General features: G+C 38.6%; 1 non-coding gene across 1 annotated transcript; it reads right to left on the bottom strand.

Moving 5' to 3' along the window:
- Positions 1 to 13,593: 13,593 nt before the first annotated feature.
- On the bottom strand, positions 13,594 to 13,700 carry LOC127089109 (small nucleolar RNA R71). The gene has a single exon (XR_007790885.1). It is a non-coding gene; the product is annotated as a small nucleolar RNA R71 (small nucleolar RNA).
- Between the last annotated feature and the right edge of the window lie 458 nt (positions 13,701 to 14,158).

The raw sequence follows: 14,158 nt of genomic DNA, 5'->3' as shown, positions 1-14,158 counted from the left end.
GTAATTATTATTGCTTAGTTTAATGTATTAAGTTTTGTTAAATGTTTTGTCATTTTCATAAGCATATTTACATTCAATAAATCAATGGACTTTTTGCATTCAAATATTGCGCTCTTTATCTTTCCTGTCATCTTTCAAACAAGCTATGCTTTCTTACACACACTCACGTAACAAATTGCAGATCCGTATCCACTCTGGATCCTGTTGATAATAATTCTGCTACTGTTCATTATGACTTTGAAAATCCGATCTACCAAGCCGAGGATGGAAGTGAGGAAGATTGTGAAGTACCTGGAGAGCTTGCCCGACTATTATTGCAAGAGGAAAAGACTATACAGCCGCATGAGGAGTCAATTGAAATTGTAAACCTGGGTACTAAAGTGGACAAGAAAGAAGTCAGAGTGTTTCTTGGGACGCTTGAGTTACATTGCCCGATTTATCTCCCATTTGACCGCTACCTGCAAACCCATCTTCAAATTACTGAGACAAAATCAAGAAGTATCTCCAAGAACCTCCAATTCCGATGCCACCAGTTGAAGGAAGACCTCTAATCATGTATTTGACCGTGTTAGAAAATTCAATGGGGTGTGTGCTGGGGCAACATGACGAGTCTGGTCGAAAAGAGCATGCAATATACCACCTTAGCAAAAAAGTTTACCGACTGTGAAACAAGATACTCACTGCTCGAGAAAACTTGTTGTGCTTTGGCTTGGGTTGTTCGCCGACTAAGACAGTATATGTTGAATCATACCGCTTTATTGATTTCTAAGAGGGATTCTATCAAATATCTATTTGAGAAACCTGCTGTCTCCTGGAGTAGCTAATTTGAACCACAAGATGATTACTGAACTCTGCACGCAGTTCAAAAGAAAACACCATAATTCCGAATTGGCGACTTGGTAATAAAGCGTATCATTCTACCACAAGGTGATTCTAGAGGCAAATGGACTCCCACATACGAAGGGCCATTTGTAGTTAAGAAGGTATTCTCTGGCGGAGCCATGATGCTTGCTACAATGGATGACGAAGAGTCCCCGCATCCCGTGAACACGGACATAGTTAAAAAATACTACGCATATACACCCGGCAAGTCGAAAACCTGAAAAGGCGGCTTGGGCAAAAAAGGGTATCCTGGTGGACTGAAAACCTGAAAAGGCGGTCCAGGCAAAAATTAGGGATTAAAGCGTATGACTATGTCCCGTTCTCAGTCAGCTTCACCCAAGTTCAAAGGACTGAATAAGCCAATGACTTCTATCCGACAGCAGGAGATGAGACGCTTGAAGACATAATGACAGTAGTGGAATTAAAATCAATAGGACTTTTTCTGCATAGCCTTTTCTTTGTTTTCTTGACGATTTCCTCTTACTAGGATTTCGGTCTCCTTGTATTCAAATAGCCTGTTTATAGGCCCTCTTTCGAAATCAATACAATTTTATTTCCAAAAAGATGCTTTTGTTTTACTTTCTCTGTTTTGTCTGCATAAACGTCCGTTGATTTGATTCGAATAAGTATATGCATTTGAATATGATTGATATTTACCAAAAATACATGCATAAAATAGCAATAGCAGTTGCTAAAAGACTTTAGGGTCGAGGATAAGGTCTAACCATGCTTTCCAACAAGTCCGGTTACAAATCCTTTCCCCGAGCAAAAAACCAGTTATTCCCCAGAAGAAATGGGCATCACCAGACAGACTGGTCATCTCTTCTATCCCCAGCCAGGCTCTGTTGAATGTTTTTACCACCAGACTGAAATCAAGTGTCCCCAGCTGAGAAAGGGTCATCAATACAAATATCTCCAACCAGAATGTTGGGATTTATTTTCCCCTGGCAAACTTTCCAGACGCATAATTCATTCATTACATCATTTCACAGCATACGCATGCATACAATGTTCGCATTTATTTTCAAAAGCATAAAACATCACATGCATCATGACATGGCATAAAGCTAACTTTTTTTTCAGGTTAATTATCCTCCCGATACTGTCAAAATAAAGGTCCATTCAGACGGGCACCCTCATCAGCTACATTTGAGATTCAGAGGCATCTTCCAGATATAATCCATATGAATATTCATTCTGACAAGCATTCTGATATCCTTTTAATGATGGCATCTTTAAGCCCATCCCAGACATTTACTGCAAATGCAGCATATACCAATATTATCAGATATAACCTAACGTACGGTTCATTCTGATTCAGCCCAACATATGATTCCTTCAACTACTCCAATACGGTCTAGCGTACGACCCATTTGGATCTTCAAATCCTCAGATACTACCTAGCGTACGGTACATTCCGGGGTGTAGTCTAGCGTACGACTACTTTCTTTTTCAGATACAGCCTAACGTACGGCTCATTCTGCAACTCAGATACGATCTAACGTATGATCCATTCTGATCTTCAATCCTCAGATACTACCTAGCGTACGGTATATTCCGGGGTGTAGTCTAGCGTACGACTACTTTCTTCTTCAGATACAGCCTAACGTACGACTCATTCTGCAACTCCAATACGGTCTAGCGTACGACCCATTTGGATCTTCAAATCCTCAGATACTACCTAGTGTACGGTACATTCCGAGGTGTAGTCTAGCGTATGACTACTTTCTTCTTCAGATACAGCCTAACGTACGGCTCATTCTGTAACTCAGATACGATCTAGCGTGCGATCCATTCTGATTCTTATTTCGTCAGATACAGCCTAACGTACGGCTCATTCTGCAACTCAGATACGATCTAGCGTACGATCCATTCTGATCTTGCATCCCCAGCGAAGTCACCCACCTAATGGATAACTCATTCTGCTACTCAGATACGATCTAGCGTATGATCCATTCTGATCTTTACCTCCCCAAAGGCAGCCTAATAGACGGTTCATCCTGCAATTCAGATACGATCTAGTGTATGGTCCATTTTGATCCTTTATCCCCAGCAACATATGATCCATTCTGATCTTTCATCATCAAACTTTCTGGATGGCATCTTTAAGCCCATCTCCATCAAGACTAACTTTTGATTGACAAGTGCAAATTTTTGGGGCATTCTAGTGTTAAATAATCTTCCACCTCCAGACCATGAATGGCATACGTACCATTCTAACTCTCTCGGTTCAAGAATATTGAACAGGGGCAGCTGTCATACCCCAAAATTTTCCCGTTAATCTTGCAAGACAGTTTTCAAGGCACTCTAACTCATTTTTCAAGGCATTGATTTTAAAGGAACAAAGGCCCAGCACACAGGTGGCCCAATCCAGAAAAGGACTTAAAATGGCTTGCTCGCTAGGCGAGCAAATCCTTCGCTTAGCGAACCCCTCGCTATACCACTCGCCTAGCGAAGCTTGCGAATACCAGAATTTTTGGGCTTCATTCTGAGCCCATCAGGTCACAAAAACTATTATAAATACCAATACCTCATTCAGAGAAAGGGGGATCTTTTAGAAGGAAAAGGGAGGAGAAAGGCAAACACACACAGACAGCAAACCCTGGAGGCTAACCCAGAGAATTCAGAGCAACCCTAAAGGAAACCCTGAAGGAAACTCATCTGCACAAAGGTTACCTCCGCCCAACTCAATCCGACACCAAGAGTGATCTGCCAATTCAACGTTGCAATTCAATTGCAAACAGGTTTGCACTACCATTACCGCTTTATGCTCTTAATTTACATGTGGCATTATGATTGAATTTATAAACACATCTTAGATTTTGCATATGGGTTTAAGTATATATGAATGTGCAAAATAGTATCTTGAACGTTTAGCCATGTAATTTCTGTAATGGATGCCATAGGGTTTGGAGCTCGCTGAAATCGTACTGTTCTTAAATTCAAACCCGCGGTCGTTCGCTAGCACATCGCTAAGCGAACCTGTAGCGAGTGTTCGCTAGGCGAGGCAGCAGCGAACGTGACAGTCGCTGACTTTTCTGTTCTGATCTTTGCTCATCTGACATGTTTTATCATAGCCATGCATTGTTTACCTGACCCTATTACTGTTGTGATTCCTTTTGTTTGGTGCAATTCTCGATTGCACCCTGATTTGGTGTTCTGACCTGTTTGCTGAATTTTGTAAGGGTTCACATACTCCCGGAAAAGGTAGCTTGCTAGGTATTCCACTTTATTTGTGGGATACCCTTGTGGAGATTCATCCTAATTACCTAATTGATTATGATATGGAGATTCATCCTAATTACCTAATTGATTATGATATGGAGATTCACCCTAATTGCCTAATTGATTATAAAATATTGCCTTTGAATAAGTGATCTTGGCCCTCTCTTTGTTGCCTTACGGTATTACGGTATTACGGTCATGTCCCGCAAATGTGGGGATACACTTAGCAAAGACTCTTCGATTAAATCATCATGTCCCTATAAGATAAATCATAGTCCCTCGGATGCTGCCGGCGAAAATATGATTTTGTCCCTCGATGACCCGTCGCTGTAGCCTACGGTTAAATGATGATCGTCCCTTCGAATGCTAAGGTATCCTTACAAATGTTGCCTTCAATGACCAATCGATGACCCTACGATAACCCTACATCCAAAGGATAGAACTACTTACTTCTCAATAGTAAGGACAGTTTTATCCTCATAAGGATAGGAAATGCCCATAAAGACCTTGGGGTAGGTATAACTCTTAAATGCTGAATCACAACTTAAAATATTTTTCACACCCCACAAATTTGCAAAATCTCTATTAGAAAATCACCACTTGGCATACATTCATACTAGGATCATTGCCAAGTTATATTTTTCTAAACAGCTTTCAAAATTAAACGAGATAAATACTTTGTATACATTCGTGCAAGAATCATTACAAAGTTAAACTCTCTTTTCAAAACATTTTCTAAGCAGTTCGCAAACACTTTTTCAGACAAGAAAAATAACATAAGTGATCAAGCAATTAAGAGCCCATGGATAACCATGGATACAGAGGGTGCTAACACCTTCCCTTTGTATAATGTACCTCCCGAACCCAAAATCTAATTTAGGTCTTTCCTGTTCTTTTCCGCCTTTCCTTATTGGATAAAAAGAAAAGTCGGTGGCGACTCTTGCTATCCGCGACATTTGCTTTCCAAAGCAAAAACGCAAAAGTCCAGTTCACCGTATGACACTTTGAGGTCAAATCGAAGCAACTCAGTTCATGATCCTCAAAATTCAAATCCATGTATCTTATAATATACTTTGAATTGGACAAAATTGAGGCCAGATTCGAGCTCCTGAGCAGTTTTCCTTTAAAACCATGTCCTTAGTTTTCATTTTTGTGGTGGTTTGTGGTGGACCAGTCCGGTGAGATCCATTGGAGAAGATGACCGGAGCCCTGGCTTCGATGGTGCGTTGGCACCTTCCAAACCATCAGATCCCTTTAAAATGTTTTAATCTCATTTGTTGCTTCTGATTACCACTTGTGCCACGCGTTGACTACAACGCACCATGGAACGCGCACGCTTGGCCATCAGATCTACCACCTCAATTAATGAGGGAAATCTGATGGCCCTCGTTTTTTTGAATTTCATTTTATTTTCTGATTTTTCCTTTAATCCCTTTATTTTGTTTAATTCATATTAATTTCATTTTTAATCCAAAAAATATGGGACTTTCACTAAAAATCTTTAAATATTTTCATCTTCCATATTTTGAATTAAAAACATTTTTTGGATTAATTTTGGTATTTTTCATGAATTAAATGTTTTTGTGCATATTTTTAGTTGTTTAAAAATATTTCTGACTTTTTAAAAATAGTAAATATTTTTGTCTAAGGTCCTTTGACCTTGTTTGACGTAGGATAAATCCCTTGGCCATTTATTTGGTGGTTTGAAGGGATTTTAGGTTTTGACCAAATTAATATATTTAGTGGCATACTTGTTGAATTATCCAAGTTGGAGCCCTTCTCATGGAAGATGTCTTGGTTCAAGGATCCATACTTGTGAATGAATGGTTGAGTGTTCTCCAAAGAATGACTTAATCAATTAAAACTCAACCTTAAGTTTTGACTAACCATTGACTAACCTTTATTCATTATGCTTTTACTTTCAAGTCATTTACTTTATGCTATTTAAATTTCGATTATTTACCACTCATATGCCATTTTACATTTCATGCAACTTGTTTATGATTCTGTCCTTTTCACTTTGCTCACTTGAGTCATATCTTGTGATTGTATATATTTGTTTGTGCATTTTGACTTTGTTTGTGGTCTTAGGACCTTAAAACATCTAATAACGAAAAAAAAAACCTAAAAAACACTTGGTGGACTGTTGGGATTTGATCTGAGCTTTGGACTTAGAATTAGGTAACTTTCCCTGTGCTAAAGGACTTGGCCAATGCCAACATCTGAGACTAAGTTATTCTTGACAAGTGATCTTCATCTGATACAAGACTTTGAATTTCCTTCGGTTCATCTGCTATTTTGTCTATGTGCCTAATTGTTACTTTGTTATGATCTTTGTCTGATGTTTTGTTCTGAGTTGATCAAGGAATATATCATCTGATACATGGGAAGACAATGAATATTGCGAGCTATTGGAAGGCTTGCTTGGATGTGGCTATATTTATTTAATGCCTTGATCTTTATGATGTCTGGAAATTGCTCATTTCTTATGCTTATTGCTTAATCAATGTCTAAGGGAAAATGGGTTTCTATATGACATTCTTGTCTGTTGGATTGCATCCCATTGGTCAGATCTTTTCAACTCTTAACTTTTAAATTTTTGCTTAGGGTGGTCTCTTCATCTCCTCACACTTCTTAAATTTAAAAATCTCTCCCTCCTTTCAAAAAAATTCTTTTGTGATTTCAAACTTAGACGTGTTTAATAGTTAGAAACTTTGGCCTTATGCCAAAGAATTTTAAAAATATTTTCTTAATAAAACTTGTGAATGAACTTAACCATATTGACTTAAATTTCAAAAGACAAAAAGAACTAACAACCCCATTCAAACCTTTGGTCTTTTTGTGCCTTTTCTTATTAAACTTTTGTTAAAAGAAATTCACCAACTCATTTGGAAGTTTTACCATGAACTACGAGGTTTTGATCCCTCATTCTTATGTTGGTATGTAGGCACAAGATCGAAGGTCTTGTCAAACACAAAAATATAACCAATGAATTATTTTCTCATCCCCACACTCTATTTTTTTCTCAAACATCTTTTATACCAAAACATATGCACACATAAAAAGGGCTCCCTAGGAGTACCTAGGACACTTTGGGTGCTAACACCTTCCCTCAGTGTAACCAACCCCTTTACCTGTAATCTCTAGCATTTTATTAGTTTTGATTTGAAAACTTCTTATCCTTGGGTTTTGTTCGTACTTTTACCTTTTCCTTTGGAAACAATAAAAGCACGGTGGCGACTCTGGTTTTATTAACGTCAAGTTCATCCATAGCTTGATGGTCATGAATTTACCGCTACAGGTATATAGGTTGAGCTTAGATTGAAAAATGGAAAACTGATAAACACCACTAAAACATCCAGTAACAATGTCAAAAAAAATTCTAGAGGTTTTTAGAGAAAAAATGAGGGTGAAACAAACGCATTATCAACCAGTCAATGGAGTCACTCATGGAAGAAGCAACGATAACAAATTGCCCAATAACAACTAACTTATCCAATGCAAATATCTAACAACCATATGTGGAAGCGATCATATCGGCTTTCATCCAACCACAAGCTCATATCTATCAACCTATTCAATAAGAACCAATATACCAACAAGCATATACGGTACCAGTTTAACAACAACCAAGGGCTCAAGCTCCGCATCCGCAGAATCTTCTAAATCAAAATAGAATACAAAGGGGGTAGACCTCTTTTCACTTTAATCCCTATTACATACACTGAGTTGTACCCATCGTTGCTGCAATAGGGGTTGGTGACTCCCAGACCTTTGGATCCTCCTTCTGATCCTTTTCCTCCATGGTACAACCAAAATGCCCACTATGCTTTCCACGAGGGCGCTTCTGGGCATGATTTGGAAGGTTTCTATGCTTTGAAGCATATAGTGCGAGAGTTGGTCCAAAAAAAGATCCTTTCATTCAGATATGTTGGACCTAACGTAAAGAATAATCCTTTACTCGCACATGGTGTTGTTAATGCCATTGAATATGTATCTGATGTTTGTATAATCAAAAATGTTGAAGATGTTAAAACTCTGTTGCTAGCATTTCATGCAAGATTATTGGGAGTTGGCCTGGTTAGTACTTTCCATGATAACTATGAAGAGTGTTCCATTTACCCAAGAGGGTGTAAATTGGTACGGGCCGATATTCAAAACTTGATAAATTAAGGTGTTTTACAAGTTTGTCGTCCTACAACAAAAGAGGAAGTTTCAGTGATTGAACATATTTTCAATCTACCAGAACTTGTTGAGATAACCTATCAAATAAGGGATGTTATTCATCCATCACATGTGTTATCCTGTATGCCTACCCCATTTCCATTCGAAAGCACCAATGTCGTACCTTTGAAGTATGACATAATTGTTGTAGATGGAGAGCCTGAATATGTTGAACGTGAGAGGAGCCTGGAGGATGTTAGTGTTAATGGCACAAATATAGCAGGCACAAGCAAAATGACCTGCAACGGTCAAATTTACACTCTCGATTTCAATATAACCCCTCAAGCACCGGCAAAGGAATTGTTGGTTCTATGTGTTGGCATCAATTTTGGTAAAACCTAGAGTTATCACAAGTTGTCACGCGTGTTGTCTTGACATGTGATATCTGTTTCCTGCAGGATGTTTAAATATGGTTGTTCAGGATTTAGCTAAGATGTCAGACCCGATGTTAAGACACGTGTATACAGAATATTCAGTCTGGATGTTATGTATCTTAAGATTGCGCTTTTCATGCAAATCTGTGTGTGATTATGTGGAGATTGAATGCGCTATTCAAGGAGTAATTTGAATTAAAACCAGAATGATCTATTTTCCAATAAGGGATGATTAACTGACATTAATAAGAAGATGCGCAAGGAAAATAGATTTAGGGTTTTATGATGCCCAGACCCATTCAAAAGCTTCTATTTAAAGGCCATGAAAAACCTAGTTTTAAAACACAAGAAACGAACGAAATAGTGAGAGAGTTTTAGGGTTTTAGTCTTGTGTGAGCTTGTGTATTATGAGCCATTCATTCATCTTATTGATGTTTGAATTGGACTGACTTTTGTGTTGTAATTTGTCCACTCTAAACTTTGAAGCATGAGTGTGTGTTTACTTGGTTGAAGCTTTTAAGCAAGATCAAGTATGTGTCTTTGAAGAGTGTCTTCTTTCTTTGTAATATTCATTTTTATATCACTGTTGTGATTGAGGGGGAGTGAGTAGGGTCTCATATCTAAGAGTTCTTAGATAGAAGTCACACGGGTAGAGATTAGGTGAAAAGACTGTAACTTGAAGTTGTTTACTGAGAGTCTTTGAACTAATTCTGTTTAGTGGATTTCCTTCCTGGCTTGGTAGCCCCCAGACATAGGTGAGTTTGCACCGAACTGGGTTAACAATTGCTTGTGTCACTTGTTCAATTGTTTCTTTGTTTTCTATCCTGTTTATATTTTAGTTGTTATTTCGATATTAGTGTCGTGACATTACCTTCGACATCTCATATCTGATACCAGAATTTCAATTGGTATCAGAGATGGCATCCTGCTCTGGTTTTGGGTGAGATCTTGGGACGTTACTTTCTGGTACTATGGATAGAGACGGAGGATCTGTACACAGACCACCAATTTTGGAAGGATCTAACTATGACTACTGGAAACCTCGAATGGTAGCCTTCTTGAAATCTTTGGATAATAAGGCTTGGAAGTTTTTTCTAACAGGCTGGGAACATCCCTTCATTACTAACGAAGGAGAAGTTACAACTAATAAGAAGGTTGAGGAAGAATGGACCAAGAGGAGGATGAACTAGCTCTTGGAAACTCTAAAGCATTGAATGTTATATTCAATGGGGTTGACAAGAACATCTTCAGACTGGTGAACAACTGTAAGGTAGCTAAAGATGCTTGGAATATTCTCAAAACCACTCATGAAGGTACCTCTAGAGTGAAGATGTCTAGATTGCAACTGCTTGCTACTAAGTTTGAGAATTTGAGGATGAAAGAAGATGAAAGTATTCATGACTTCCATATGAATATCCTTGAAATTTCTAATGCCTCAGGAGCCCTGGGTAAGAAGATGTTAGATGAAAAGCTTGTAAGGAAAATTCTCAGGTCACTTCTCAAGAGATTTGCCATGAAAGTGACAACCATAGAAGAATCTCAAGATATCTGCAAGATGAGAGTGGATGAGCTAATTGGATCCCTCCAAACATTTGAGTTGGGAATGAGTGATGGATCTGAAAAGAAAGTCAAAAGCATAACCTTTATGTCAAACACTGAAGAGAAAGAGGAAGACAGTAGTCAGGATACTGATGAAGATCTGGAAAATGATGTAGCATTACTTGGGAGACAATTCAACAAACTCCTGAAGAGGATGGATGTAAGGTCAAAGTCTGATGTCAAGATCAACTCATTTGACATCAGTAGGTCCAATGATACTGGAAGAAGAACAAAATCTGAGGAAAAATACAAACAGGGCAAAGGAATTCAGTGCCATGAGTGTGAAGGATATGGACACACTAGAGCTGAATGTGGGACCTATATCAAGAAACAGAAGAAGAGTCTTGCTGCTACTTGGTCTGATGAAAGTGAAACAGAAGGAGAGTCTGCCAATCTTGTGACTGCCTTGACTGGAAGATGGGATTCTGATGAAGACTCGAGTGATGATGAAGTAACTTTTGATGAATTAGCTACTACCTACAGGAAGTTGTGTTTCAAAAGTGAAGAAGTGTGTCAACAAGTGGAGAATCATAAGAAATTGATAACCCAACTAGAGGATGAGAAGACAGAACACTTAGAAACCATTTCTAAGTTGAAGATCAAAGTCGTGTTCCTGAAATCCAAACTGGATGAGATGACCAAGTATGTCAGAATGCTAAACAGTGGATCTAACACCTTAGACAAAATCCTCCAGACTGGAAAGATGGCAGGAGACATCATTGGCCTTGGGTTCAATAAATCCTCTTCTGAGTGTAGTCCCACTGGCAGCAAACCAAAGATGTCACATCAGGTGTCTCAATATCACAAGGAAAGACAACATAAAGGAAAACACCAAAGATGGAGATGTCATTAAGGTGGGAAATTTGGCCACATAAAACCATTCTGGTTTAAGTTGTATGGTTATCCTAGTCCTACTCATCATCAACCTAGACCCAAATATCACATCCATGTTAACAAAAAACAGTGGGTTCCTAGGGCTGGTGCTACTAACTTGATAGTGATAACACTGAAATTTACCGTATTTTCGACTCCGATTTCACATGCATTCTAGTTATTTTATTGCTATTTATTTTATGTTATTACTATGTTTTTCTTTGTTTTCAGGTTTTTACTTTAATCGGAGCCCCGATCGAGAAAAGGAGCGAAAAAGAGCCAAAAACCCTAAAATTCAGCATTTTGTACTTATGGCTGGCGCCATAGACCCTGCCATGACGTGTCCAAGCTCAACTTCCCTCAACTGCCACGTTCCCCACTACTTCCACTAAGGCGCCTCAGAATGGTCTTGTGGCGGGCGCCATGGCCTTGTGGCGGGCGCCACAAGAGGAAAATCTTTCCCTCCCATTTTCAAGTTGAAGAGCATCCTTGTCATTTCCATCTTTTTACTTGCTTATAAATAGAAACTCGAAATCACTTTTTTAATCATCCAAACTTAGAGCAGAGGCAAACTTAGAGCAACTTTGTTTCACTTAGGCATATATTCAGTATTTTAAAGTGGTAATCACTTCGCATTGGGGTGTTACCACAATTGTGTAATCGAGTCTGTGATCGAGTCTGTAATCGAGTTTGGAGCACTTTGGAAGGAAGTTAATTCTGCCGCCATTTTCATTTCTGCCTTGCAATTTATCCAACCCTCCGATTGGAGCAGGTTTTTATTACTCGCCTTTATCTATTTTATTTTCTCGCACTCGCTTTACTTTATTTATTTTCCGCACTCGCTTTACTTTATTTATTTTCCGCACTCGCTTTAATTTGTTTATTTCCCGCACTCGCACTTTACTTTATTTATTTCCCGCACTCACACTTTACTTTATTTATTTCTCGCACTCGCACTACTTTATTTATTTCTCGCACTCGCTTTTACTTTATTTATTTCCCGCACTCGCTTTACTTTTATTTATTTCCCGCACTCGCACTACTTTTATTTAATTTAATGCACTTTTACTTTACCATGTCTAACTAAATTTATAAGGTTAGAATGTAAGGATCGTAATCGAACCGATAATCCGTACAATTGTTCGTAGAAGCACTTAAGGGCTATTTTAACTTTCAACTTGAGTTTTCCCGCACTTCAATTCCGTTGGGTAAGATCGAAAGCCGTCCAACGTCTTTTTAAACTTAATTGTTTTTAACTATTTCAAAAACAGCGAAAGCGCTTTGTTTAGTTCATTAGGAGATTTTAACTTAAGAAGAAAAGAGATTTTAAAACTATTTCGGACGCGTTTATAAGTTTAGAGTTTGGTTCGTAAGAACCTCTTTTGGTTAAGAAATCCAGGTTATAATACTTTTCAACTTAGTCAAGATACTATATTTCTTAAAAATAGGTTTACTACTCTAACGCAATACGCACCTTTTTATAAGTGACAATAAGAGGGTTTGATTAGGGAGTACAACTCGGTTCTGAATACGCGAAAGCGACAGTTCCCGTTAAATTAGTTCTTTTCAAAGTAGGAAACATTGCCCATAAGTAGTTCTATTAGCAAGTACTTTGATTATTAATTGATTACGTGAATTACATTTGATCCTGTCTTTATTAATTAAACTTTATTCAATACTTTACTTTTCATTGCACACTCTAAAAACACCTATTTTGATTGCCTTTGATAAACACCATAACAATAGATAACGATAGATTGACACTTGGTCTCTATGGATTCGACAATCTTTTATATTACTCTGACGCGTTCGTATACTTGCGAAAAGCACGCATCAAGTTTTTGGCGCCGTTGCCGGGGACCAATTTCGTCAAATTTCATTTCCCTGTTGTTATATCATTTAGACTTAGGCTATTTCCCGCCGGTCAATGCGAAGAACTCGCAGCACCGGAAGTTTAAGCTTAGTATATCCTCTGGCGGAACCTGAACGTTACGCTCGCGCACGTTTATTCTTTCATAGAATTAAGAGAGCTATGGCCGAAGATCAAAACCAAAGACCTCTTAAAGATTTCGCTCAACCATCTAATGAAGAACCTAATTCTAGTATAGTAAACCCAACCATCCCAGCTAATAATTTCGAACTTAAACCATCCCTGTTGCAACTAGTGCAACAGAGACAATTCGCAGGTCTCGCTACTGAGAACCCAAACCAACATTTAAAAATATTTCTTCAATTAGCAGACACTTTTAAAACCAATGGAGCTTCTCCTGAGGCAATATGTTTAAGATTATTCCCTTTTTCCCTCAGAGATAAATCCCTATCATGGTTAGATTCCCTTCCACCCAATTCCATTATGACTTGGGATAACCTTAGAAGAGTATTCCTTGCTAGATACTTTCCCCCGAGTAAGACCGTCGTTCTTCGAAACCATATAACTAGATTTACCCAAAACCAAGGAGAATCGCTGTTCGAAGCTTAGGAGAGATATAAAGAGTTGTTACGAGCATGCCCACATCATGGTTTAGAAAACTGGTTAATCATTCAAAGCTTCTATAATGGACTTCATTATAACACTAAGATGACCATCGACGCTGCCGCAGGCGGTGCTCTGATGAACAAATCTTACCCTGAAGCTAGTGCCCTCATTGAAGATATGGCTCAAAACCATCAATCATGGGGAGTCGAACGAGCGACAGTTGAGAAGAAGGAAGCCCAAGGAGGAGTGCATGAACTAAGCTCTATAGACATGATGCAAGCTAAAATGGACGCATTAGCCCTTAAGGTCGAGCATATGTGCATAAACCCAAATACTGTAGCCGCAGTTTCGTCGGATTGTGAGATATGTGGAACCAAAGGACACCAATCTGCAGAATGCAGTCTATTAAACGAAACCCACTCTGAGCAAGTGAACTACACCCAAGGGAACCCATACTCGAATACCTACAACCCTGGATGGAGGAATCACCCGAACTTCTCCTATA

Source organism: Lathyrus oleraceus, chromosome 5 (genome assembly GCF_024323335.1).
Source record: "Lathyrus oleraceus cultivar Zhongwan6 chromosome 5, CAAS_Psat_ZW6_1.0, whole genome shotgun sequence".
Classification (NCBI taxonomy): Eukaryota; Viridiplantae; Streptophyta; class Magnoliopsida; order Fabales; family Fabaceae; genus Lathyrus; species Lathyrus oleraceus.
This window is presented reverse-complemented; position numbering and strand designations above follow the sequence as displayed.